Below are 26605 nucleotides of genomic sequence, written 5' to 3' on the forward strand. Positions count from 1 at the left end.
CGTGGTGGCGGGCGCCTGTAGTCCCAGCTACTCGGGAGGCTGAGGCAGGAGAATGGCGTGAACCCGGGAGGCGGAGCTTGCAGTGAGCCGAGATCGCGCTACTGCACTCCAGTCTGGGCGACAGAGCGAGACTCCGTCTCAAAAAAAAAAAAAAAAAAAAAAAAAAAGAAAATTTCAGGTAGCTAGGGGAAAAATTCAAGAGACCTGTTGTACAAAGTGGTTACTACAGTTAATAAAATATGTTGTATTCTAAAAACTTGCTAATAATAGAGTTTAAGTGTTGTCATGTCTGAGTTATTGACATCAATTCCCTTCCTTTAATCAACACACTGATGTCTGATGCCATGATCACTGCTAAGAAAATTCTGACATCTTCATTGCCTACATGCACTTTGCTGTCTGGCAAATCATAGATGCTAGGTATATAGTTGTTGAATAAATGAAAAAAATAAAATAAAAAGTATTATCGTATTTTATTTTATTATTTTTTTTGAGACAGACTCTCGCTCTGTCGCCCAGGCTAGAGTGCAGTGGCGCAATCTCAGCTCACTGCAAGCTCTGCCTCCAGGGTTTAGGCCATTCTCCTGCCTCAGCCTCCCAAGTAGCTGGGACTAGAGGCGCTCGCCACTTTGCCCCGCTAGTTTTTTGTATTTTTCAGTAGAGAGGGGGTTTCACCGTGTTAGCCAGGATGGTCTCGATCTCCTGACCTCGTAATACACCCGTCTCGGCCTCCCAAAGTGCTGGGATTACAGGCTTGAGCCACCGCGCCTGGGACCTTATTTTTAATAACGTAGTTTCCATTGCATTTCTATGGAGTGGCCCTGTTCCTACAACTTTACATAGAGATTGTTCTTTCGAACCACGTCCTTTAGTCATTGTGTTCTGCATGTTTTCATAAACCCCACATGCCAGCTCTTAAATCCAACTAAGTGGGTTTGATTCAGGAGGGTCCACTTCAAACCAGGGAACTGATATAGCATCAGGTTACATTGTCTACTCCTAATGCAAGTACCTAAGTCAAATATGTTGAAAACTGAATAGAAAGAATAGAAGCCAAATCGAGGCACTAAGTTCCGCAACAATGTTAGCTTTTGTATGTTGTTTTTACTCTCTTTCTGGTTCCTAACACAAAGAATGTTAATGGAATGAATGCAATTCTAGATGTGTTAATAAACATTAATGGCTAAAAGGTTTAAAATGGAAATTGCAATTGCCGGTTTTAGTGCAATCTGGGCTTTAATTGTAACTTTAAATGCTCTTTGTAAATTATTTGAGAGTATAGTTTTTCATTTACTTTTTGTGATTTACCTGAATTAAGCCCAGGCTGCTAAGCTCAGCTGTTTATACAAGGCAGAATACAAAGTTTTTTGTTATTCACCGTATAACACTCCTTGACAATTGTTTTAAACTTACAGAAGTTATTAGCATGCTCATTGGGTGTGCTATTGGCATGAAAATTGCTTTCTGAAGCACAAAATGCATTGGATTATATCACATGTGTTGAAAATGCGTGTAGCCACAGCAGGTCAGGGAAGCAAAGGGGCCACGCTTGTAGTTTTAAAAGCTATACCTTTTAAAATATGCATTATACCTAAATGCATACCTTTGTAGTGGGAAAATTATTTTTGATAATCAGCTTCTTCAAAGAACTACAAAAGTAAGAGATGGATATTGTACCTATCTTGAGAGTTAACTCAAAATGGGCAAGTGAATACTTGGAAAGATTGGAGAAAGGAGAGTCCTCTGGTTCTGTGTTAACAAAGAATAAAAGATAATAATAACAAGTATTTCCCACAAGCGCAGAAACTCAAGGACAAATGGGATAATTCCACTTTTCTGGCAAGTAAATCATGACTGATGAAATTTATTCCCTTTTTCTTTTGTATTAAAATCCATTACTAACCCATAAAGAGGGAAGGTTTTCTAATTTTCAGGCAGGAGTAAGATGGTTAGGGTCCAATTTAGCAATAGACAACTATGAGAAGATCTCATAGAGATATAATAGTCAGCAAACTTTTTATAAAAGCTGTGCTATTTTAAAGTAGGAAATATTGGTTTGGAGGTTACTGATCTCCGTGATTCTGCTACAGGAAGTACCTAGGTATATAGTACATTTCAGATAGACGTCTGTCTTAGTCTATTTTGTGTGAGTATAACAGAATATCAGAGAGTGTGTAACTTATAAAAAACAGAAATATATTATCTTACACCTTTGGAGGCGGGGTAAGTCCAAGATCAAGGAGCTGGCATCTAGGGAAGCCCTTCTTGCTGTGTTCCCTCATGGCAGAATATGAAAGGGCAAGATGGGTATGAACTTTGTATTCTTATATGGCAGAAAAGCAGAGGAGAGGGAATTCACTTCTGCAAGCCCTTTTTATACCAGCACTAATCCATTTGTGAGGGTAAAACCTTCATTATCTAAACACCTCCCAAAAGGCCCAACCACCTAACACTGTCGGAGATTGCATTTCCAACACATGAATTTTGGGGGAAACTTTCAGACCATAGCAACTCTCGAGTAAAAACTACCAATAACTGTGGGTTTATATTATAAACCAAAAAATATCTGAGACAGGTCTTAATCAATTAAGAAGTTTATTTTGCCAAGATTAAGGACATACCTGAAACAATAAACATGGAATCAAAAAAAGAGTCTGTGTTCTGTGCCTTTCTCCAAAGATGATTTTGAGGCTTCAATACTTAAAGACGAAAAGTGTGCTGAAGGAGAAAGAAGGAGAAGGTAGGGGAATAGTCAATCACATATTCCTGTCTCACTAAGCAAATCAGCATGTTACACAAAATAAAGTAAACATAGAGTAGCTACTTGTGGAGGTATTTAACCTTTCATCTGTAGTTATCTGCTTAGGAACAAAAGGAAGGTCAGCATCTTCCATGATTCATCTTTCAGCTTAACTGTTTTCTTTTGGCTTAGGGAATTGGGGGTCCAATGTTTTTATTTTTCTTTGACAATATTAATAGGTGGTTCCTCAGTTCCCACCTATTCCTTAGGAAAATAATAAAGATTAATCTCTCATAATTACCACTGTAGACATATTCATCAGCAAGTCAAGATCTGAGTAGTTTGTAAAGAGTTTTTAATCTAATTACCTTTTTACATGAAGAAGAAATAAGGAAAAAGTGACTTTTATTTTTGTTTTCTATTACTGCTATGAAATATACTACAAATTTATTACCTTACAGTTCCGTATGTGAGAAGCCCAACACAGGTTTCACTGTGATGAAATCAAGGCGTCAGTTTGACTATGTTCCTTTTAGGGGCCTCGAGAAGAAAATATGTTTTATTTGCTTTTCTAGCTTGTAGAGGTCAATAACGTTCTTTGACTTATGGCCTTTATTTCCTGTCTTCAAAGTCAGTAACACTGTATGTCTCTGATCATTTTAACATCACATATCTTTCTGTCTCTGACTTTAGATAGAAAAGGTTATTTTAAGGATTTATGTGATTTCACGGGGCCCACCAAAATGATCCAGGAATATCTCCTCAACCCAAGGTCTTTAATCACACCTGCAAAGTCCCCTTTTTCCATGTAAAGTAACATATTCACAGGTTCCAGTGATTTGAACATGGGCATATTTAGGGGTTCATTATTCTGCTTACTACAACTTTCCTAAACCTCAATAGTTAATGAAGGTCAGAGCTGAGATAATAAGTCTAACAATTTTCAGTCACATGTACGACACTACAAATTATTTAAATCCCTGAAGGAGAAATAATGGTTTTAAATATTACTATTTTCTATCCTAGATGGATTATTTTAGAGGAGAAAAAATAATCTTTCCCTTGTTATTGGCAAAAGATGTACAAGGTCTTCTACATTTATCGTAACTGAACATTTTGTAATAGTGTAGCCTTCCAGCTGAGACTGTTAGGGACTAATAAATGAGAACACATTTGGAAGTTCTGTGCAGGAAATATGCAATCACAATGGAGCTCAGCAGACAAGAGCCAGCGACATAACAGAGCTTCATATGGCCAGTGGATAATGTGCTTCTGAAGACTTTTGCAGAAAAGAGGTATTTTGTAAATAATATTTAGTAGTTCATTAACATAACTCCTCTTTTATGACTGACAGATCATTACAGTCTTGCAAAAATGTGGGATTTCTTTGTATTTATATTTGCTTGATCTTGTTGAGGGGCTAGGAAATTTCAGGGCAAGGGGGTGCTACTGACACTTGAAATTGTTACTAAAAAGGGAAGAGTAGAAAGCAGAGAAAGAGAATTAAATAAAACAAAGAAACTGAGCCACAGGTGGCCATTTGATCATAACTTACTTGTAGAAATCTTGGAGAAGACATTGTTTTTTTTCCACAAGACCTCAAATGTGTGTTTAAACTAATCCTATCTAACTGATAAGAAAGAGGGCAATCCTAGATGAGAGCTGGGTTGCAGGTATTTGTGCCTTTTATGTTTTGGACTCTCTGTTTGTTTTTGCCAGGGTTAAATTAATATTCAAGAATCTTTTGGTTGGTATTTGAAAGCAAATTTATTCCCTCCAACCATATAATAGCTACCTAAAGAATTACTAATTGATAACAAAGCATTGCATTTCATTTTTATTTGGAGTGATTTCACATTGCCTGGTATTAGCCATTACCTAATTAGGCTATGTGTGTAAGCTTTTACTTTCATTAGTCAATTTTTCCCCTTCTGTTATCTTCTGGATATATGATGACGAATTAAAGAGATACGTTTTTCAATGTTTTAGAGTTTATATTCTAATGAACAAGACCGAACAAAAGTAAAAAACCATGGCATAAGGCTATAAAAGAAAACTAAATGTGTTTTGACACAATGGTGTGAGCAGAATTTAGTAATAGAAAAGTTAAGAAAGCATTGAAGGTGTTTCTAAAATGCCTTTCATGTGTTTAAAGGTACAAATATCACCACTAGATATATATGATTTCATACAAAGAGACATTTTGGAATAAATGGAGACTGCTTTTCTTTTCCTTCTTTACCAGAATACTCCAAGGCTGTTGTGCTTTTCAGTTTTTATAAGGTACTTTATACTTAGCACCATAATTAGCTTATAATTATGTAGATAATACATGTCTTCATTTAATATTAAATAAAAATAAGGTACAAAGAGTTTAATAGTTTTGTTCCAATCAAATTAGAGTCTTTTTTGTTTTGTTTTTTTTTGAGACAGAGTCTAGCTGTGTCGCCCAGGCTGGAGTGCAGTGGCGCGATCTGGGCTCACTGCAAGCTCTGCCTCTTGGGTTCAGGCCATTCTCCTGCCTCAGCTTCCCGAGTACCTGGGACTACAGGCCCCCGCCACCATGCTCGGCTAATTTTTTGTATTTTTAGTACAAAAAATTCACCGTGTTAGCCAGGATGGTCTCCATCTCCTGACCTCATGATCCACCCGCCTGGACCTTCCAAAGTGCTGGGATTACAGGCATGAGCCACCGTGCCTGGCCTTTTTGAGACAGAATATCTGACTCTGTCACCTAGGCTGGAGTGCAGTGGGGCGATCTTGGCTCACTGCAGCCTCTGCCTCTCAGGTTCAAGCAATTCTCCTGCCTCAGCCTCCCGAGTAGCTGGGACTACAGGCACGCACCACCACCCCCGGCTTTGTTTGTTTGTTTGTCTGTTTGTTTTGTATTTTTAGTGGATATGGGGTTTCACCATGTTGGCCAGGATGGTCTTGATCTCCTGATCTCATGATCCGCCCACCTCAGCCTCCCAAAGTGCTGAGATTACAGGCATGAGCCACTACGCTCAGCCTTACAGTCATGTTTTGACCATAGCCTTTACCCTCCTCAATACAGTTTACTGAGATCTCCTGTTGATCTCTATTTACTTGGTGGTTTATAATTACCACTTGGCAGTGATAATCATAAAATTTTTTCAAGTGCCTAAACATTTAATTAATTTAACATAAAATATATTGTAATTGTAATTATTTTGTTTTAAAAAATTCTGACTCAGATGCTGTTATTTAACTGCACCTTTAAAGCTGAGGTAATACATTCTCAAAAATAAGAAAGAACCTATTCATTGAGACTCACATATATTTTTAAGTGAGCTTTTAGATTAATTATATCATAGGTAAAATAAAAGAGAGTGAAAGATTTTCTCTGCCAAATCACCACTTTGGTCTTGTTAAGGAAGAGAAGCAGAAGAGAGAAAAGTAGGAGAATTGAAGAGAGAAGTAAGAAAGACTGAGGAAAGAAGTAGAACAATAAGAATAGAATCTGTAGGATAAATGGCAATGAGTAATACTCCTTGAGAGATGAGGGGATGGGGAAACATGGTTAGGAAAATATAAAAATGAATTAGAACAGAAAATCAACTTCATCTAACTCTGAACTACTCAAATACACACTTTAGTAGTATGTGGGAGAGTCAGAGAGTGTGGCTATATTTAATGTCATCTATCCTGACTTATTTTTCTTTATATAGATTATCACTTTCCAGAAACTTAATTTCTTTCACCATGTTGATTGTCATGGACTCCATTGTTCTCTATTCCCTTAATTCTGCCAATTTTTGTGACTGAAATTTAATTACAGATATAGTCACTATGTCATACCATAACAGTTGAAGAGGCACACACTGTGATTCACTAATTTTGAAGTTTTCTTTGTTTTATAACTTAGAATTTGTTGAAAATAAAGTAAGACAAAAAATGCTTTTTATTGGGTGCCATAGATAAAACAATATCTAAAAGAAACAGAGTGCATTTTCTAAGTACATATTTTATTTTCCTATGTTGTTGTTCATATTTGAAATATGTTAGTAATATGTATAGCATATGAATTGTATTTAGTTAGATTCTAAAGCACAAAGGTTTATATAACTTTATAATGTAACCTAGTATATATTTTCTTTTTATATTTGGTCCTTGAGTCATATTTAATATCAGTTGTGACAGGGCTAATATGCAAATTTATATTTTATTTCTTTTGTTGCAGAAGAAAAAAACTAAATTAATTTTAATATATCACATTTTGGTTAAATATAAGACCACATACTTACATTAATTTTAAATTAGTAATAAATTTAGAACTAAATAAGTACAGCTACAAGAATGCTTCATATGAGAATCTATGTGAAAAAAAACCCACAAAGTTTTACAATAACTAATTTTCAAAGTGTTCAGGAAATGTGTTCTCCAGATAAAGCTTTCATCAGCATTACAATAACTGTGTCAAGACATTCAGTATGGCAAGAATTTGTTCCCGTTGTATCTTGCAGATTGACAGCTGACTTCACCTGATGTCAGGTGAAAGCAAAGCACACACAAGAAAAATTGAACTATGTTACATCTTTAGTTTACTGATGCAGCTGGAGAAAAAGATATTTTCTTGGAAGGAAATGTATAAAAGGGATCTAAGTGGGAGAGTCTCTGTAATGATAAATGAAATTGCATGGTCTCTGTGGCCCATAAAATTGGATTTTATTTTATTCTAATTGGTTTTTGATTTAAAATTCCTGGCACAAATAAAAATCATAAAAGGATAAGAAGCTTTAAAAGAACAATTTGAGTATCTTTATTATATGAGGTTTGACCTTCGTAGTTCTTTATTGAACTATGTAACCATTTTATCATTACTGGGAAAAGCATATTGAATCTTTAAGATGAAAATATTGTAGGAAAACCGTACAAATTACTTGCTCACCTAACTCAGCTTTAAAATAATGTTTGCATAAACTGACATGTTCATTCTTCGCTAATATAACTCCCAGAGAGCAAACATTCATATTAACTACTCATCTATGTCATCTATAATTTTGTTACTTACAGTTAACTAAGAGTGTAACATAATCAGTGATGTTTTAAAATGTGTAATATGCTAGTTAACTGTGAAAAAGATGAAAAAATATATGTATATATACTTTAATAGATTCTGTAGACACTACAAAATGACAATTTTTCAATGGATTTATAATTGTGTGACAAATGACATGATTTGCCAGCTGTGGGAATTAAGGGTATGACATTTCCTCAAATGTTTTGTTCAATGTCAGGTATATAAAAAAGGAATTAATTCAGATAAAAAATGAAGAATTGAAGGGACTCTAAACTATCTCACAAGACAAATTATGGAAGGCAGCATGGCATTTTAAAATAGCAAATGTGGCCTCACAGGGGAATTAGGTGTATCTCTTCAGTATTTGAAAGCCTGTCATGAGCAAGGGGATTAATGTCTGTTTTAGATAAGTATTTCAAATATAGATTTTCATTTAAGTAAAGGCAGGGTTTTATGCCAGAGGGATCCAAGTACGTCTGCTACCTAAGATAATGAGTATCTAGTTTCTGTAGATATTAAAGAATTGAGTCAATATACGTTAAAGATGAATGTTTTGGAAGAAATTTAAGTCATCTAGGCAATGTCTATCTAGTGGTATTGGAACGAATTTTACTTTCTTACTCAATTTGAGCAACTGGATGACCCAAACATATGATATTGACATAATTCTATAGTAATGTATATTTATAAATTATCCACTGCTTTGACTGTATTGATTGAATCAATGAGTCACAATGGCAGTTTGAAGATTTAGACTTAACTGATATGATATGCACATTGAAATTTTTAAAGAAAACAAGTTGAGCAGAATATGAACCCCTTTATGACAAAAACTTTTCATTTGCTTAACATGCAACTGTAAGCTCAAATTGACAATGCTAGTTAGAAAACTTACCAACATAGTTCTTTAGAAAGATAATATATTTTTGAAATCATCCATATCTAGGTTACAGTTTCAGTGCTAGCATTTGCCAGCTGTTGCTTATATCCCTTTGATGGATTATAAACTTAATTTAAATGTGAAGATAAATTTAGATTATATATGTAAATGTTCTATTTCATATCTGACATGTATTACATGTTCAAAAATGTTAATTTTATTTTATATAAGTTTAACTGAAATTATTTTGTCTTCTTGCAGGGAAAACTAATGATTTCATGAATAATTTCCAATATGTAAGAATACAATTTAACACTCTTAGGCAATAATGCCCACTAAACTTAATTCTACTTCTTTAACCACCCCTGAGCCCATCCACATCTTATAGAGACCAGGCTACACTTGTGGAAGCAAAACTTATTTGTAATTTTCTCCTTTCTACCTATTCAGTTATAAGGAATTGAATATAAACCACATTATGTCAACTCTAAATTATAGCTCTGCCCAATTAGACAAAATGCAAACTGTCACTGCAGGATCATCCAGTACTAAACTCCACCAGAAATAACTCATTGTCTCTGCAGTTATGGCTTACGCCATCACTTCTTAAAACTAACAGAACATTTACCATCCTCCTGCTAAAAATTGCATTCGTTTCTGGTAGCCTTAATATTTGACAGAAACAAAGAAAGTCTCCTGGGTAAAATGTAGTACTTTTGTAATTAGTTCTGAGGAAGGAAGAAAGCATAAAGAGGTTCAAATAATTAACTTATTCTTCTCAGTTAGTCACTGGGAGCACATAGACAATAGGCTCTCTTTCCATACAATAAATATATTTTCCTGCTATATATGTGATATATGTGAGTTATCCCCATTGTAAGATAATACACAAATTTTAATTAGCTTAATACTTGGCATGTCAATTTGATGTGTTTCAAAAAATTGTTGATTATATTTCCACAAATATGAGTTCACTAATACTAATTATTCTTTTCATTTTTTATTAGCCTTTGTTGTGTTTGAATGAGAGAGACTGCAATAAACCTTTCATCTATCTCACACATAGCAAGTTTGAATCAATAGATTCACCCAATTACGGACAGTCACTTGTATCTTAATTTACTATATTATTATTGTAAATTTTCTATAGTACAAGTACAAAAAGACATGTATAGTCACTTAATTTAAATAACTGTGGATTTCTTTAACTTACTTAAATTATTAAGCAACTGTATTTGTCAGCAAGTATAAATAAGTTTTAGTTAAACAATCAAAATAAGCTCTTTAAAAGCATACACTCTTCGTTTCCTGACAAACATTACACCTTACTTCTATAAAAACATAGTGGATTTTTGAAATTTTTAAATTTAGAAGTAGAAGAGGGATAAATACACAGTGACTCAAAATACAACTCAATGATTCATCTAACTTTGCATACTCTGCCTAGATTATATTATGTAATTTGATGCCTTCAAATACTATCATGGGGTTTTCTCTCCTGTATCTTTTTTCCTATTTGTTTTTCTTCCTTTCCTTTCCCTTCCATTCATAAATGATTCAATGTTAAATCCATTATTTGGGGCCAGAGGAAAGTGAACATCCTTTGCATGGGTATCGTGGCTTGAGGTGTCAGAGTCCAAGTGGAGTGACAGACATCCACATTGAGAGACTACTTGGGATGGGGTGTCAAAGTCAAATAAGGGTACAAAGTTTATCCATATGGAGAATCAACCTGGCATGGAATTTGGGAATGTAAGTGGAGCGAATAAGGTGTCAATACAGGATGCAACCTGTTATGGGTAGTCAGAGTCCAGGTGGAATTGGGAAAGCATCCCTCTAGTAAGGGGAATCTGAACCCACATGTACTCAAGAGCTTGTTGAAGAATACGGGTAGCTGGTGCCAGATGGCAGTGCCACATACACGAAAAGGGTGGCCCATGCCTAGAGAAGTCCCAACATCAATGGCAGAGCCAAAACAGGGTGAGGAAGGTGTCCAGCAAGGGGGCTACCTATTGTGAAACAGCAAACACAAATAGAATATTAGTAGCTGAGGGTGAGTTGTCAGAGCCTGAGAGAGTCGCAGAGAGGATTCATATTGTAAAAAGGCCTAGAGTAGTGTGGCCGATTGGATAACACATGACAGCTCACAGAGGTGGCCTGAAATGGGGTGACAGATTTTGAGGTGGCCTAGCATGAACAGTCAGAACTTAAACAGGGGAGAAGGGTATCACTGTGAAGTTGTGGCCTGACAAGAAATATCGGAGCTCAAGCATGGCAAGGGAGGTCTTCACGTAGAGTCATACTGAGACACAGGGTCTTGGAGTATGAACTATGTGAAACACTTTCACAAGGAGGGATACCCTAAGGTGGCATTTCAAAGCATGAGGAGGATGAGGAGGGCATCTATATGGGAATAAGGCACAACGAAAGGTCCCAGAATGTAACCATGGTGAGGAAGGTATTCATGAGGGAGAGCAGCTCCGAAGAGTTATTCAGAGTCTGAATGACTAACAAAAACATCCAAAAGTGGAGACAGAAAATAAAGGACAGAATTCAGGTGGTACCAAGAGATTGCCCCTCCTGGGGGAAGGTCCATTGTGAAGCACCGGTGTTCCACACAGTGGCTCACTCCTGTAATCCCAGCACTTTGGGAGGCCGAGGCAGGCAGATCACAAGGTCAAGAGATGGAGACCATCCTGGCCAACATAGTGAAACTCTGTCTCTACTAAAAATACAAAAATTAGTTGAGTGTGGTGATGCATGCCTGTACTTCTAGCTACTTGGGAGGCTGAGGCAGAAGAATAGCTTGAACCTGTAGGCGGAGGTTGCAGTGAGCTGAGATCATGCCACTGCACGGCAGCCTGGCAACAGAGCTAGACCCCCATCTCAAAGAAAAAAAAAAAAAGAAGAAGAGGAAGAAGGTGCCCATGCTGAAGAGGGTGGTCTGCTGTGGAATGTCAACATCCTAATAGGGGTAATGAGGATTTTCCCATGTGGAGGAGGCATATGAGTGGATGTCAGAGCCTCAGTGCACTGTGGAATGCACTGGCAAAGAGGAAAAGTTTGGTTATATTCAGGATGACGGGTCAAGTCAATTAACATATTAAAGATAATGCTGGGTTTCTCAATGCTGTGGAAGAGAGAAATATCAAAAAGCATAATACTGTTAGATTGTCCCTGGCAGTATCACTTTTAATTCATGGCTTTAAATACCTAGAAATGGATGGAAAAATATAAACAAGATTTCTGCTGCTGTCCTTGAAGGAATAATTTCTAAAAGACATGCACTGTCCCATAAACTACTGGTAAATTTGACAAAATATATGAGGAAAATTATGTTTACCAACATTGGACTAGAATAAGTACAGAAATTTGGTTTGGGAAGCCATGTCACCCCTTCACTATTATGTCTTCTCACATAGATTCCCTCCTGATCTTTCTCATGCTCTGTATTGAACGCTTTTGGCTATTCTTCCATAGCTTCAGACTCCATTACCCCATGCCTGGCTACCACCCTATATGAAGATTTTCCTCACCAAGATTACCAAAGCTTCCTGCCCAGAGCCTAGGTCTAAATACGAATACAATAGACAAAATAGAGTGTTTTCCACAAATGATGCTGAAACAACTGGACATCCACCTGCAAAAAGAAATGATCATAGACAAAAACCTTATACCTTTCATAAAGTCTGATTCAAATGGATCATAGACCTAACTATAAAATGCAAAACTATACAACTACTAGAAGATAACAGGAAAAAATCTAGATGACATTAGGTTTAACAGTGACTTTTTCAGTAGAACACCAAAGTACAATCTATGAAAAAGAGTGAAATAAAATGACCTTAAAAGGCTACATATATATTGTTTGCAAAGCATGTCAAATTACAGAAAAGGCAAAACTGTGGAGACATTAAAAATATCCATGGTTGTTCAGAGATTAGGAGGGAAGAAGGGATGAATAGGTGGAGTACAGAGGATTTTTGGAGATGTGAAACCACTCGTTATGCTATTATAACAGTGCATGCTTATCATTATACATTTGTCCAGACCCATAGAATGTACACCACCAAATATAGGCCCTAATGCATATTATGAACTTTAATTGATAATGATGTGTCAGTATTGATTCATGGATTGTAAAAAATGTATCACTCTAGTGTGGGTTGTTGATAGTGAGGAAGTCTGTTCCAGTGTGGAGTCAGGGATATAGGGGGACTTGTAATTTCCACTCATTATTGCCATTAGTCTAAAACTCCTTTAAAAATTAAAGTCTGTTGTTAAAAAGATACAATTGAGAGGATAAAGTGAAAATAATAATAATGCGTTGGTGGTTTGTTTCAAACACACATAGAAGTAAATGCCAAAAATTGAAAAAGGATTGGTGGAATAAATGAAATCTCCTAAGATTCTAAATTTATATGTGATATGGCATAATATTTGGGCATGAAGTGTAATAAGTTAAAAATATATATTATAATTTATAAAAAGTCAATAAAATTAAAACAAAGGAAATTAGCTACAGACAGTAAGTTTTAAAAATATGGACTACAAATGTACTCAATCCAAAAGTAGGAGGGAAAGAAAAATAAAGCCAAGACCAGATAAAATAAATTGGAATCAAATATCAAGATTGTAGAAAATTTGGTTATCTAGCTTTATACTCAAATATATTGATAATCAAAATTTTCCAATGGCTTAAGCATCTTATTTAAATGGCAAACTTGATGAAAAGGCCAGGCACAAACATATGCTGCCTACAGGAAACTCATATTAAGTAATATTTTGAAATTATAGCTAGGTTAAAAGCTTAGAAAGACACATTCTATGTAAGCTACTAAAAATTACAAAAACTGTAGTAAGCTTATTAGTATCAGAAAAAGCAGACTGAAGAAAAAGCAATGCCCATATATAACAAAGGAGTATTTCATAATAATAATAATGGTGTCGGTTCCCCAAAAAGACATGGCATTCTTAAATATATATGTACCTAATGTAAAAGTTTCAAAATTAATACATAAATAATAGATAATGTGAAATTCGTCTTGTCACGATTGAGGAAGAGGACATAGATTCACCATTACACAACTAGAATATGTGAAACAGAAGCTTTTAGTCATTGGACAACAGGTACTGTAGGACTGTGATCTTTTGTAAATGGAATAAAAATGAGTGGAGCCCTGTGGTTTCCTAGCTTGCTGTTTGTGGATAGCTTGCAAAAAAAGCCTGTGTTCTGTTACAATTGCAGATGCACACTATAGTTTAGGGAGGTAAAAATAGGCAACATTTATGCAAATGCAGCAGAGTCCTAGAGAGAAGGTGGATTCAAAGCGCAAAAGAGAAATAGAGAAAGAGGATGACATCAGTGGAAAATTCCTTGGGATTTTTTTCAAACTTAGTAGTGATCTGTGTAAGTATAAGAGACAACTACTTATGGCTGGGAACAAAATATGATTTTAAAAATCACACAATTGCACTTGCGCGTGCGCGCGCACACACACACACACACAAACACAATCTTGCCAAGGCTGATCAAAATCAAATTGTGAAAAAGTGATGATAAATACAAAAGCAACAAAGATTTTAAAGGTAGCCAGGAGAAGGAAAATGACACATCACTTACAAAGGGGCAGCACTAAGAATACACAGACTTCACATTAGAAGCACGGGAATCAATATTCCATTGTAGAAATGCAATGATAAGTATTTCACTCTATTTATCTCACACAAATGTGTTTTATCTATGTACTTATCAATGCACTGTTTGATTTGTTGTTTAGTTTATAGGCTACCAAGTGTATCTATTATATTGTCATATGTTGCTTTTGAAAGAAAGTTTGTGTTAGTAAATTTAATTAAATTTTAAAGTTACCTTCTAAAGGTGATTTGAGGAGTTATGACACTAGAAATCCTGACATAAGGTCTAACCACAATTCCTTGAGTGAGGTATTGTTAGAGGAACCACAGGTAGAGGGCTTATTTCGTGGTGAGGGAAGAAAGTGACATTTATTTTTTTTCCACTTTAAATGTGTCAATTATATTTCAATAAAAACATTTTAAACTTTATGGTGTATAGATATATATCTCATATATAATCTTTTATGAAAGTAACATTTATTATAAGTACACATAACTCACACAAATTATCGAATGTAATTATTGTGTCTGTGCTATTATTTTACTATTATCCACCTTTAAAAGTTGAGAAAATGTTGTAGTCAAGCAGGTAAGAATTAGAGGTTGATGGGATCTCAGGGGAGTTCTTTAATCTCTTTGTGTCACAGGCAACTCACCTCTAATTCAGAATACAGCAAGCCATTTTTTTCCTCTAGATTTAATTATACTAAGATTTGGATATTACTGAAGAATAAAAAGAATTATCATAAAAGCCTATTTCTGGTTTGAATACAAAATTAAATCTCATTTTAATTGTCCATCTCAGTGCAAAATAAAATATTTTCCACCTTTCAGCTTTTAACTTGTTTTTACAGGAAGAGTTTTGTGTGCTGGATTTGTACACAGATTCTATGATGCCTGTGATTGCACACAGTTGGGTGCAGTTCCAAAAAAGTCATTTACTCACTATCAATGTGTGTAAAGTACGGAAACCATGGCTGAGTAGCGACAAATGTAAAAATAGCTTTAGGAATGTGGTTAACCATACATTCAATGTTAAGAAATAGTAATGTGGCTAAGGATGTATTAACTGAAATATCATCTGTAGGAGTGGGGCAGCAGAACTAGTCTTTTTCTTCTCTGCTTCCCTGAGACATTTTGAGAAACGTTTTCAGTTATGGGCACTTTATTTTCAATGATAGCAATGTACTGGAGAACATTTAGAAGACAGGAGACTTTAACTGGAAATCGTGGTCTGTGAAGAATATTTGAAAAGCAAACACAATAATATTTTCATGTGGAATCAAATGATCACAGTAGTTAATATGTTCAGAGCACTTATTATATAACAGGCTGTATGATATGTCACAGAAAAACAATGTACCAGAAGGAGTTAAGTGGGCAAAGAAGACTTTATCCAAGAATCTTGTCTGGCCAAGTACAGCTATTTCCTAGGTGGTTGTACATACGGTCTGAAACTCAAAAGAGAGAACAAAGAAAGGGTCAGCATGTAGAAGTCATTTAAAGCCATTCGTGTTAGACCAAATAAGAAGGAGTGAAAAATGATTAAAAGAGGGCATACACTTGCATTCTGAGATAGCAGACTCCTGAAAGCCAAAGAGAAAGAGACGGAACTGTGACAAGTGTAGAAATAAAACTAGTAGAATTTAGTATTTTTGAGGACAAACGAAAAAACTTTCAAAATAGGGTGTATAGTTAACTCTGATAGAGGCAGTTGAGAATCAAGTAAGGTAACAAGTGAGTTTCCGTTATAAATTGTTGGTAAATATATCAAAATCAGTTTTATGGGAAAGTTTGGGGTTCGGCCAGATGATTGAAATAGGTTAAGAAGTGAATGAAAGGTGAAAGGAGAGTAAATCTAATTTTACAGAAAAGCTTTCAGTGGAGAGGGGGAAGCAGAAGATTTCTTAGAAAAAAAAAAAAAAAAAAGGATGCCAGAGTAAGAATCTGGGAGGGATGGGTTTTCAAGGGAACTTGGAAAAATGGGGAAAAAAAGAGAAGCTATATTTTCTTCATGATTTAAAATTAGCTGAGAATGAGAAAGGCAGAAATGATAGAAATTGATAAAGGCAGAAATGATGTAAATTTCCATAAATTGGAAAAGAGAAAAGTGGCCAGAAAAATGCTAGGATATCTTGTATGTGTTAAGGACCCTTATAGGGTTGATAATAATGTGTTTACGTTGATGTTATTCTGATGGCTATTCTGTTTTTTTCATCTGTGTTCTGATGGCATGTAGAAAGCAAATGTTTCAATTTATAATTTGAAACACTGGGATTTTGAATCCAAATTTGATAGTGAAGTGAATGTAGCAAGAAACTTAAGGATAGATGGAAATAAAGAGGTCAAGTGATCATAAGTACCAGTGAGGTAAAAAATTATTAGCAGTGGGAGAAGTTGATTAAGCAGGCAGAATTATGTGGTCAAGGAGTGGGTTTATTTGTACATACACATTTATATAATTGGGACATGCTCAACGTAGAGTTGAGGATATTTTAATAGCTGAAATATTCTTTAGACATATTCTATTGACTAAAAGATTCCTCTGTGCAGATATATTTAACCATACTCTCTTTATAGTTGTTCTCAAGTTTCTGTCATTCTGAATAATGTCAGAAACATTCTTGTACATGAACTAAATAGCCTTACAACATTAAAAAAAGGACTATTGCAATAGCTTTATGTAGGGCAGTGGGATTGAATTCTACTCCCCACTGAGTAAAAAGGAGGAAAACTTTTAAGGAGTAAGCTAGTGGAAAAGTACTGGAAGACTTTAGGGGGTAGGTTGGTCCATGTGATTAGGCAACTTACATGTATTTGCTAATTACCAGTTATCAAAGTTAGGCTTCTACCCTCTCACAAAGACTGACAGTGGGTGGGGCCCTGGGGAGGGGGCGGGGGCAGAAATACCTGAAGAGAAGGGAGGTAAGTGGACTATAGTCAGAAAGAAGTCTTTCTAAAGTTTAATCAAGCTTAAGGGAACATTGAGGCCATCTTGGTCAGAGAGCAAATGAGTGACACAGCCGTTAAATGCAGAGACTGGAAACAGTCTCTGGATTGAAACATAACCATCAGATCTTAGACAAATTACTCAATCTCTTTGTGCCTCAATCTCTTGACATGGTATAATGAGAATAATAACAGTGTTATTTTTGAATTAAATTAGATAATATTTGTAGTAAATATCTAACACATAATAAGTACTGTGGAAGTAATCATTAAATAAAAATTATTCTACTTGATCCTTATAACAAACCTATGAAAGGTACTATTATTATTTTATTGACAATGGAAGAGAAACTTAGGGGGATAAAATTACTCTATATATCCAGCCTGTGTTAGAATACAGGAAATCTGAAGCTGAGACTGTTCTCTAAACTGGAAAGGTGCAATATAGAGTTGACATACAAGAAATAAGTATAATGGAAATTCCTTTTGAAGAAACTTCCAAGTAATAATACAGTGGCAAAATAGGCCAACCTGGCATGACAACTTCGGCAATGAGTGAACATTGCATTAATGGAGACTTAGTGTTTTTGAGAATCAGAAATATAATTTAATTAAATAGTCTTTAATTTAAAATATCAGATCATATACATTCAGACAAATGAAAACATTAATTTCTTGGAAAGAATTGTATTCTGTACTTGTGAGAAATAGAAAAAATAATCACTAATCACTTGCTTTGTGTCTTTTGCTGTGCTAAATTCCAGTATATGATTTTTCACATGTTAGTTGGAACCATCTTGTGTTTCAGTGACATAAAAATATAGACATGATGGAAGTTTATTTTATATATATAATTTTATCAACTATTAAACACTAGTTAATAAAGAGAGGCTTTAGAAAAATGAGTCTTTGGGGAAAAATAAATGGGATGTTTAAAATTAAGTGGAATAAATTACATCACATTTTTATGGCTTACTTTGATATTTACTTACATAACATTTCTGCTAAAATTATATGAGTACATTCAAAAACACATACTAAAAATATTTGTGTGCAAAGGGAAGTTAGAGTACTTTGCTAAAGAAAATTTAAATGGACCTGATCCATCCATAGATGAGGAGAAATTGATTATATAATACTTTTATTATGACATTACTTATAGTCCATTTCTTTTAATTTCAATTACAAGCACAGGATAGTTCATTTATTTTTAACCACAAGAAATAAAGGGCACAAAACAGACCCATTGTTACCAATTACTGTATATAAGAGAGCAGAAAATAAAAGAGAAAATATAATTAGCATAATAAATGGGTGCATGACCCCATTAATTAGGCTGTAGGGGGCATTCAACACAAGGAATTCTACTTTCCTTTTTTTTCAATCATTATCTTTTCACAAACAGTTTCTCTGGCATTTTTTTTCTGTTAAGAAGTCTTCTACCTACGTGTTCCAAATGGCATTAGCCTTGTGGGATTAAAACTTCAACCTTGTTAATGCGGTGATTCAGGGTAAAAATCTGAGCTCAAATCAGTTTAAGGGCTAGATACAAAGCTTATCAATGTGAGCAAAAGACACAAGTTTAGTTGGAGAGAATAGACACCAATGGATCCTTTTTAATTATTAAAGAATACAAGCTGCGATTCAGAAAAAAAATCATCAAGCAACATTTGCTTTAATAATTACATCAGTATTTTAATTTATAAAATGGGAAGTCCTTTCTTTACCAAAAAGAATGTTAGGAATTTTTAAATTGTGGGATTTTTTTTTGTGCCTGTATAGTTTCCATGGTTTGCCATGACAAACTGATATACCCACAATTTTCACTTTAGTTTTTAAGGATAACACATATTAATTACACAGCCATCATCATTTTTAACAGAATATGATCAAATTAAGTCAATAGGGTGCATTGTTTTAATTTTATATTTTGAAATTTTTCAGAGTAATTGAAATTTCTAAAAAAATTAATGGACATTTTTCTTTCATTTTCCCAATCGCAAATATATGTCCACTTCTTACCTCCGTGATACTCAATTACTAGAACCACATAACAATTGCATCTGGTTTTACATAAAAGGAAATGTTGTGCCCTATACATGATAGAAAAACCAAGGCTGTTATTCATACACCAGGGCAGCCATTCTATCTGTTTGCATTGTGTGAGTTTTTTCTCCTGATATTTGCCGGGCATACAAATTTAGAGTTAATGATGATCACACTGCATATAAATGTAATGAACTCATCATTGCTTATCATAATAATGACCACTGTAATCATGCTTTGGATATATTTTTAGATAAGTAGGTCTAATAATTGTCCATTTACTTCAGCACAGTAACCTTGACAAGAACATTTTTGATGGATAGGTGGAAAGAGGGGATAGAAGCCTAACTAAAGTCAAAAAGATATTTTGTACAAACTGTTTTATACTTTTAGACTATAAAAAAATTTTGGACACAATGTGATATATACAGAGAGATCTATCTATCTCTATCTCTATCTATCTAGATCTGTCTAGATATCTATCTACCTTTCTTCCCTAATAAATGCTTTCATTTATCCTATGACTCAAGTTACATTGTATCATTCACCATTTCCCAAAGATACTACCATTTACTTCTTACTGCCTCAGCTTTTGTATTCTCCTTGATTACTCAGCACTGAGTCATTGTTTTTTTATCATTATGAATAAAGTAATTTATAGTTAGCTACAGGAATCCGCTACTTTAATAGTTGTAATTTTCAATATACATTCAAAGTTTCTGTATTTATATGATGTAATAAATACAAATTGTAATCTTTGTTAATTCTTTAATCAAATTATTTGTGGTTTTGGGGTCTGCATAGTTATTCACAACAGTAATTTTCTGTTACTTCTGGACTCATAACTAGACCACATTCACCATCTTCCTTTATGGGTAGGTGTTGCATATGAATGAGCTCTGGCCAATGAAAAATGAATAAAATGTATTTATTCTTATTACAGTCTTAGTGTACAAATCCTTCCATGAAATTCTTCATTTCTTTTCCCTTTTTCCTTATATACAGGTGTTACATTGATATCTAGAGTAAATAGGAAGTTATGCATTGACAATGCCAAAGCCTCTCTTATCCTGGATCATTGAATGCCTGTACAGAATTTCCCCTCCCTCCACACCAATGATCAGGCTCATCCTTTTAAAATTTTATTGTAAGCAACTGGGATTTTTGTGCAGTCTACTGATATAGTACATCACCAAACTTATTCATGCAACAGATATTGCTGAGTGCCTGTTATCTGCTTTTGAATTTATTCAACAGTATGTAAGTCTTACTGTATGCCAAGGACTGTATTTATAACATTTAACACACAATAACTCATTCTATCGTAGAACAGCCCTAAGAAATGAGTATTATTGTTTTCCCTTTGGAAATGAGGAAATTGAGGCACAATGAATTTATGTCACTTTCCATAAGGTACGCAGTGAAGAGGTGTTAAAATCAAGCCAGAGGTCCAGTGCCTGGCTTTTAACTCTAGCTCTATGATGCCTCTCCTGCTTTAAGCATTGGAATCAGCAGTCAACAACAACAACAAAGGACCTGTCCAGATAAACTGGGCAGTCTTTAAAATTAATTAAGAGGCAATATAATTAAATGGATGATTCAGAATTAAATTGTGAAGGAATTTTAAAAACATAACTATTATAACAATTTCCAAAATATAAATATAGATCATGATTTGAAAGTAATAAACATGAAACTCATTTTTTAATATAGGTATAGAAAGAAAATAACAAAGAAAAAGCAAATGGACAAAATATAAATGGTGAATCTGAGTAAGGACATTGAGGAATTCCTTGAAGTTCTCTTTCACCTTTTTTTAAATTTAAAATTTAAAGACAAATGAAAAAGTTACCACAAAAGCAAAAAGAAAATCAATAATATGTGCTCTGTCAGAAAATAAAAAAGTAAGGAGAATGATGGGAAATCTATTCCAGTGAGATACTATTTGAGTAGAGTTTTGGGCCATGTGAAGGTAAAATCCACAGGAAAATCTGAGAAGAGACAATGCAGACAGTAACACAAACATAAAAACCTTACTAAAGGCCTTCGAGAAATAAGAAATTTTGTATTACTGGAGTAATACAAATACTGGAGACAATATCAGACAGAGTGATAAGTCATTAGGCGGAAATTAGAGCTTTGCAAATTAGGTTATTTGCATTACTTTTTAAGAGTAAAAAGGAATAAAACTATTTGGGATGGATAAGCAATATGATCTGATTTATTCTTTTAAAACATTAGTTGTGTATACAAGGCCATAAGGGAAATAAAGTGGGGTGTAAGAAGAAAGTAAAGAGAATTTGCTATATTGCAACAGTTCAGGTGTAGATGACAGATTGGGAGGGGTTTTGGTGAAGGTGGTTATAAGCATTCACATATGGCATTAATTTTAAAGGAGAATCTATATAGACATTTTCCATGGATTGAATGATATGTGCACGAGTCCATAGATGAATGGAATGTTATCAAGACTAAGCCTGCACTGAAAATCAATAATTTAGTAAGCCATATGAGGGCCCCCTTTCTGTCAACATCTAAACAACATTCTGAGTACAAATTTGGTATGAGAGCAAATAGTCCAGGATCGCCCCAATAATTCTGAAGAATCATTTTTAAAGACCATTTTTCTCTGAGTCATTGCTTTTTATGTTGCTATTCAGTGCCTTTTTTCCATTTATTATTGACTATTTAATAACTTACTTTCCCTCTTTCTGCATTTTTCCCCAGCATGCTTTACTCTTTCAATATGGAAAATGACACCTATCTCTTTTGCCCAAGGTGTCAATTATATGTGTATTAAATATATTTTCTTAACGTTTGGAAATTACCGTAAAGTATAAACCAGGCATTACTGTATTTAAAGTTTATTGGCCATGTTAATTCTAGAGAAATTCCCTGTAGGTAACTTCTTTATTGAACTTCTAGTTGCTTCCAATGTCTAGGGAAGATGTTGTTTCACAAACAGGAGCCCTCTTTTGTTTGTAATCTCTCATAAATTCCAAAGGCCATTAATACCTTGAATTAGCCTCTCAAAACCTATGTCTTGTGCTCTCATGATGGTATATACATACAGCCACAGAAGAACATTTATGTCCTTGAAAGCAACTTTGTTACCTAATGTATAACAATCCACCACTCCAGGATAGAATTTGACTTTGTTTTTGTGTATTCAAAAAGTATTTGTTGCAGTAACCCTATCTTTTCCTTCCCCTCTTCCTCCTCCTCCTCCTCCTCCTACACACACACACACACACACACACACACACACAGCATTCATGTAGTCCAAAGTTCCAAAGTTAATGTCAAATGTTAGCCTTTGGAAGCACATAAAAAAGTTCAGCATTTGAAATTAATTGTTACTATGATTGTTTTGTCTTCTAAAAGCTTCAAGGATCTCAGATAAAATTACCTATGATTTAATGTCTCTTCCTAATCTCTACAAACAAAAGGCCATTCTTTGAGTAGTTGCATTATTTTGAATTCTAGAGTGAACTCTAGTGATCATGACTTTCAACATGTTACATAAAGTGAATGTTGAATAATGTAGTGAATATTTGCAATTTGAAATGATTAAGGTCCCATTTCTGAGTTGATATTTAAAAATCTTACCATCGGAAGAACTTAGAATCAGCACACAACATACATTTGTCATTTTATGCAACTATGTGAGTGGTTATTTCAAACCTTTTTTGGCTTCTGAATGTGTTGTGGGAAGTCAGGGACCCTGAATGGAGGGACCTGCTAAATCCATGACAGAACATAAATTGGGAAGATTTCATGGACATTTGTTAGTTCTCCAAATTAATACTTTTTATAATTTCTTATGCCTGTCTTTACTGCAGTCTCTGAACATAAATTGTGAAGATTTCATGGATATTTATCACTTCCCCAATCAATACTCTTATAATTTCCTATGCTTGTCTTTATTTTAATCTCTTAATCCTGTCATCTTTGTAAGTTGAGGATGTATGTCACCTCGGGACCCTGTGATGATTGCGTTAACTGCACAAATTGTTTGTAAAGCATGTGTGTTTGAACAATATGAAATCTTGTTCACCTTGAAAAAAGAACAGGATAACAGCGATGTTCAGGGAACAAGGGAGATAACCATTGGGTCTGACTGCCTGGGAGCCAGGCAGGACAGGGACATATTTCTCTTATTGCCAAAAACAGGTAAGAGAAATATCGCTGAATTCTTTCCCCAGGAAGGAATATTAATAATTAACAGCCCTGGGAAAACAATGCATTCCCAGCAGGAGGCCTTTAAAATGGCTGCTCTAGGGGTGTCTGCCTTATGCAGTTGGAGATAAGGGATGAAACATGCCCTGGCCTCCTGCAGCACCCCCAGACTTGCTAGGATTAGGAAATTCCACCCTGGCAAATTCTAGTCAGACCGGTTCAGTGCTCTTGAACCCTGATAAGATGTTTATCAATGACAATGCGTACACAGAGGGACATGAAACTTCATCAGCAATTCTAGTTTCACCCTGGCCTTGTGACCTTGCCCTGCCCATTTGCCTTGTGATATTTTATTGCCTTTGAAACGTGTGATCTCTGTGACCCACACCCTATTCGTACACTCCCTCCCCTTGGAAAATTGCTAGTAAAAGCTTACTGGTTTTGCGCCTCAAGGGGCATCACGGAACCTGCTGACATGTGATGTTTTCCCTGGACACTCAGCTTTAAAATTTCTCTTTTGTACTCTTTCCCTTTATTTCTCAGACCAGCCAACACATAGGGAAATAGAAAAGAACTTACATTGAAATATTGGGGACTGGTTCCCCAGATATGAATATATAGCAAATATGAATATGATAGAGATGTATTTTTTTTAACAGTTTCAACAACAGAATCTAAAAGGCTGAACATAACAGTGTTCACATTATTCTACACAGCTACTGTGGTAGTACCTTGACCAGACCTCTCTGTAACTAACTGTAGTGTAGCATGTCAAGTCTGTATTTAAGGATGTTACAGTGTTACAGGTTAGAGTGTGACATAGTACATTGGATATGTCCTTCCTCATTGGAAGGCACAAGATAAAATTAGGGAGCAAAATCAATATGCTTCTTCTGTATTTATTGACCTTGTCAAAATATGACATAATCAGTAAGCCTGCACTCTGACTGCTGATTTTTCACTTCCATCTTTATTCACTGCTAGCAGCGCTGTCTTTTTCTAAAAGGAGACTGAAGATCAATATAATTACTAATAATCTTAACCCACAAACAGCTAATCTATGCTGTGAGTTGGATCTGCATTAATTATTGTAGCCACTTACAGGTGAAAAAACTTGGAATTGACTCTACACTATGCCAAAACCACTAGGGAATGCTAAAAGCAATTCTTGAAAAAAAAAATTGCAATGACCCATAGAAAAGAGCATGTTTACAATAAACAGTTTCTTTAAAAAAAATTAAGTGTGAAATTCTGCATAAAATTTCTTTTCTTTCAAGAGAGTCGTCTTAAAAAGACTTATCTCAGCTAGTATTTATAGAATGTCTGAAGGACTGCACTAAATATGTATAATTTTTCTTAAGTTTTATAATTTAAAGTGAGTGACTTTTAAATAATGAAAGGTCATTTAATTTTATTCATTGATTCTACATTTGGGAATATTGTACTACAATGATAGATAATTCCAGGGCCCTTGGAGCAACACTTCTTCAAGTGTCTTGTCTTATATAAGATAGCAGAGGTAGAGGAGAAGTGTTACTTTACTCACTAGAATATTTAGTCACTGCCATGGAGTCCTGAATGAAGACGTATTCCCATGTAACATTTAATTTTCCCCTCACCCTAACCATTGTATGACATGCTTTGGTATTTTCTTTTGGGGGATGACATATTTTATTTTCAGAACTTCACCTCCAGTATATTGAATGCACTGACTTCCATATGCATTTATAACTATCTCCTCCTTTTAAAATTTTACCTGGAGATTACCAGTCGTCACAAGCTTGTGAAATCTTATTCCCATGAATACCACAAATATATGTCACCAAAGATCTATCTTCTTCTAACAAAAAGTCCAGCATTTCATCAGGATCCTAACATAAATATATATGAGAATGTCTAGAGAATTTTATTTGCTCCGCAAGTCTATTCTAGCTGTTACGTGTCATAGTGGCTATTTGTTTCCAGTTTCCTGGTCATCAGCATTATCTGTAATCAATCCTTGGTGTTGGTAACCTCCTTTAGCTTTTGGATACATGCCATTTCCTAGGATGCTAATGCTTTCCATGTAGAAGTTTCATTTGAACTATGTAGATTCTATTCTCATTTCACTAGGGCAATTGATGAGATGAAATTGTAACTCAAAATAGGATATTGGTAAAATTTCCTAGATGATGCAGAGGAAGTACAAGTCCTACTACCTGTGGCTACTCTTGCAGCTAGTAGGCCCTACCTTACCTTCACAGAGCCTGGACAGGTGTGACCTTGCCTAGTCAGAGAGATGTTGCATGACGTAGAACATTTCTCCTGACATTGAAAGTAACAAGAAGACTGTCTCTGTCAAAAAATTTGAACTTCACTCCATGAGTCTCACAGACAAGAGTTTCCCCCAACTTTGAGTTGGAAACTTTTTCCCTTGGTCTTCATTTTCTTGTCCAAATATTGAACTCTTTTCAAGTTAAGTGACAACATCTGTGCCCTAAGCCTTCTAGGAAAACTCCTTCTATCTTCATAGAAATTAAAAAATTCACATCACAAGACAATAAGAAGAGTACACCATATGGAGGAAGGATACATATTACATTTATTTACAATCTTGGAATGAGGTTAAGAATTAAAACAAACCAAACCAAAACAAAAAAAAACACAGCACAGACAATTTGTCCAGGTACACAACTTTAATCCAAATCTATTTCCTCTAACTTAGTGTAAAAATCACTGAAAAGTGCTGTATCCTTAACATTTGCCTGACATGTTGGTTCTTTAAAATTTATTTATAGACGTTCCCTAAAGAATAGGCATAATGCTACAGACTGAAGGAAGTAATAGTATTTAACATAATAATAATAAGAGATTTTGAAATTACTTTTCTTGCCTGGAACACTTTTAATCCATCAGTGCATTTTTCTCTGAAATGAAATTCACTGTGAATATTAAGTGCATGGTCTGCATTCATTTATGACGGATAAGGTATTTGTTTAACTAAAGTAGGCATAACTTATTCATTGAGAAGAAATTAATAAGGATTATTCAGGATATGTGAGAGAAACTCATTGACTATGTAATACATTTTAACATATATAAACGGATTATTATCTGAACTATTTAGATACATAATTATGAATCATTAAATTGC

Source organism: Macaca fascicularis, chromosome 15 (genome assembly GCF_037993035.2).
Source record: "Macaca fascicularis isolate 582-1 chromosome 15, T2T-MFA8v1.1".
Taxonomy (NCBI): domain Eukaryota; kingdom Metazoa; phylum Chordata; class Mammalia; order Primates; family Cercopithecidae; genus Macaca; species Macaca fascicularis.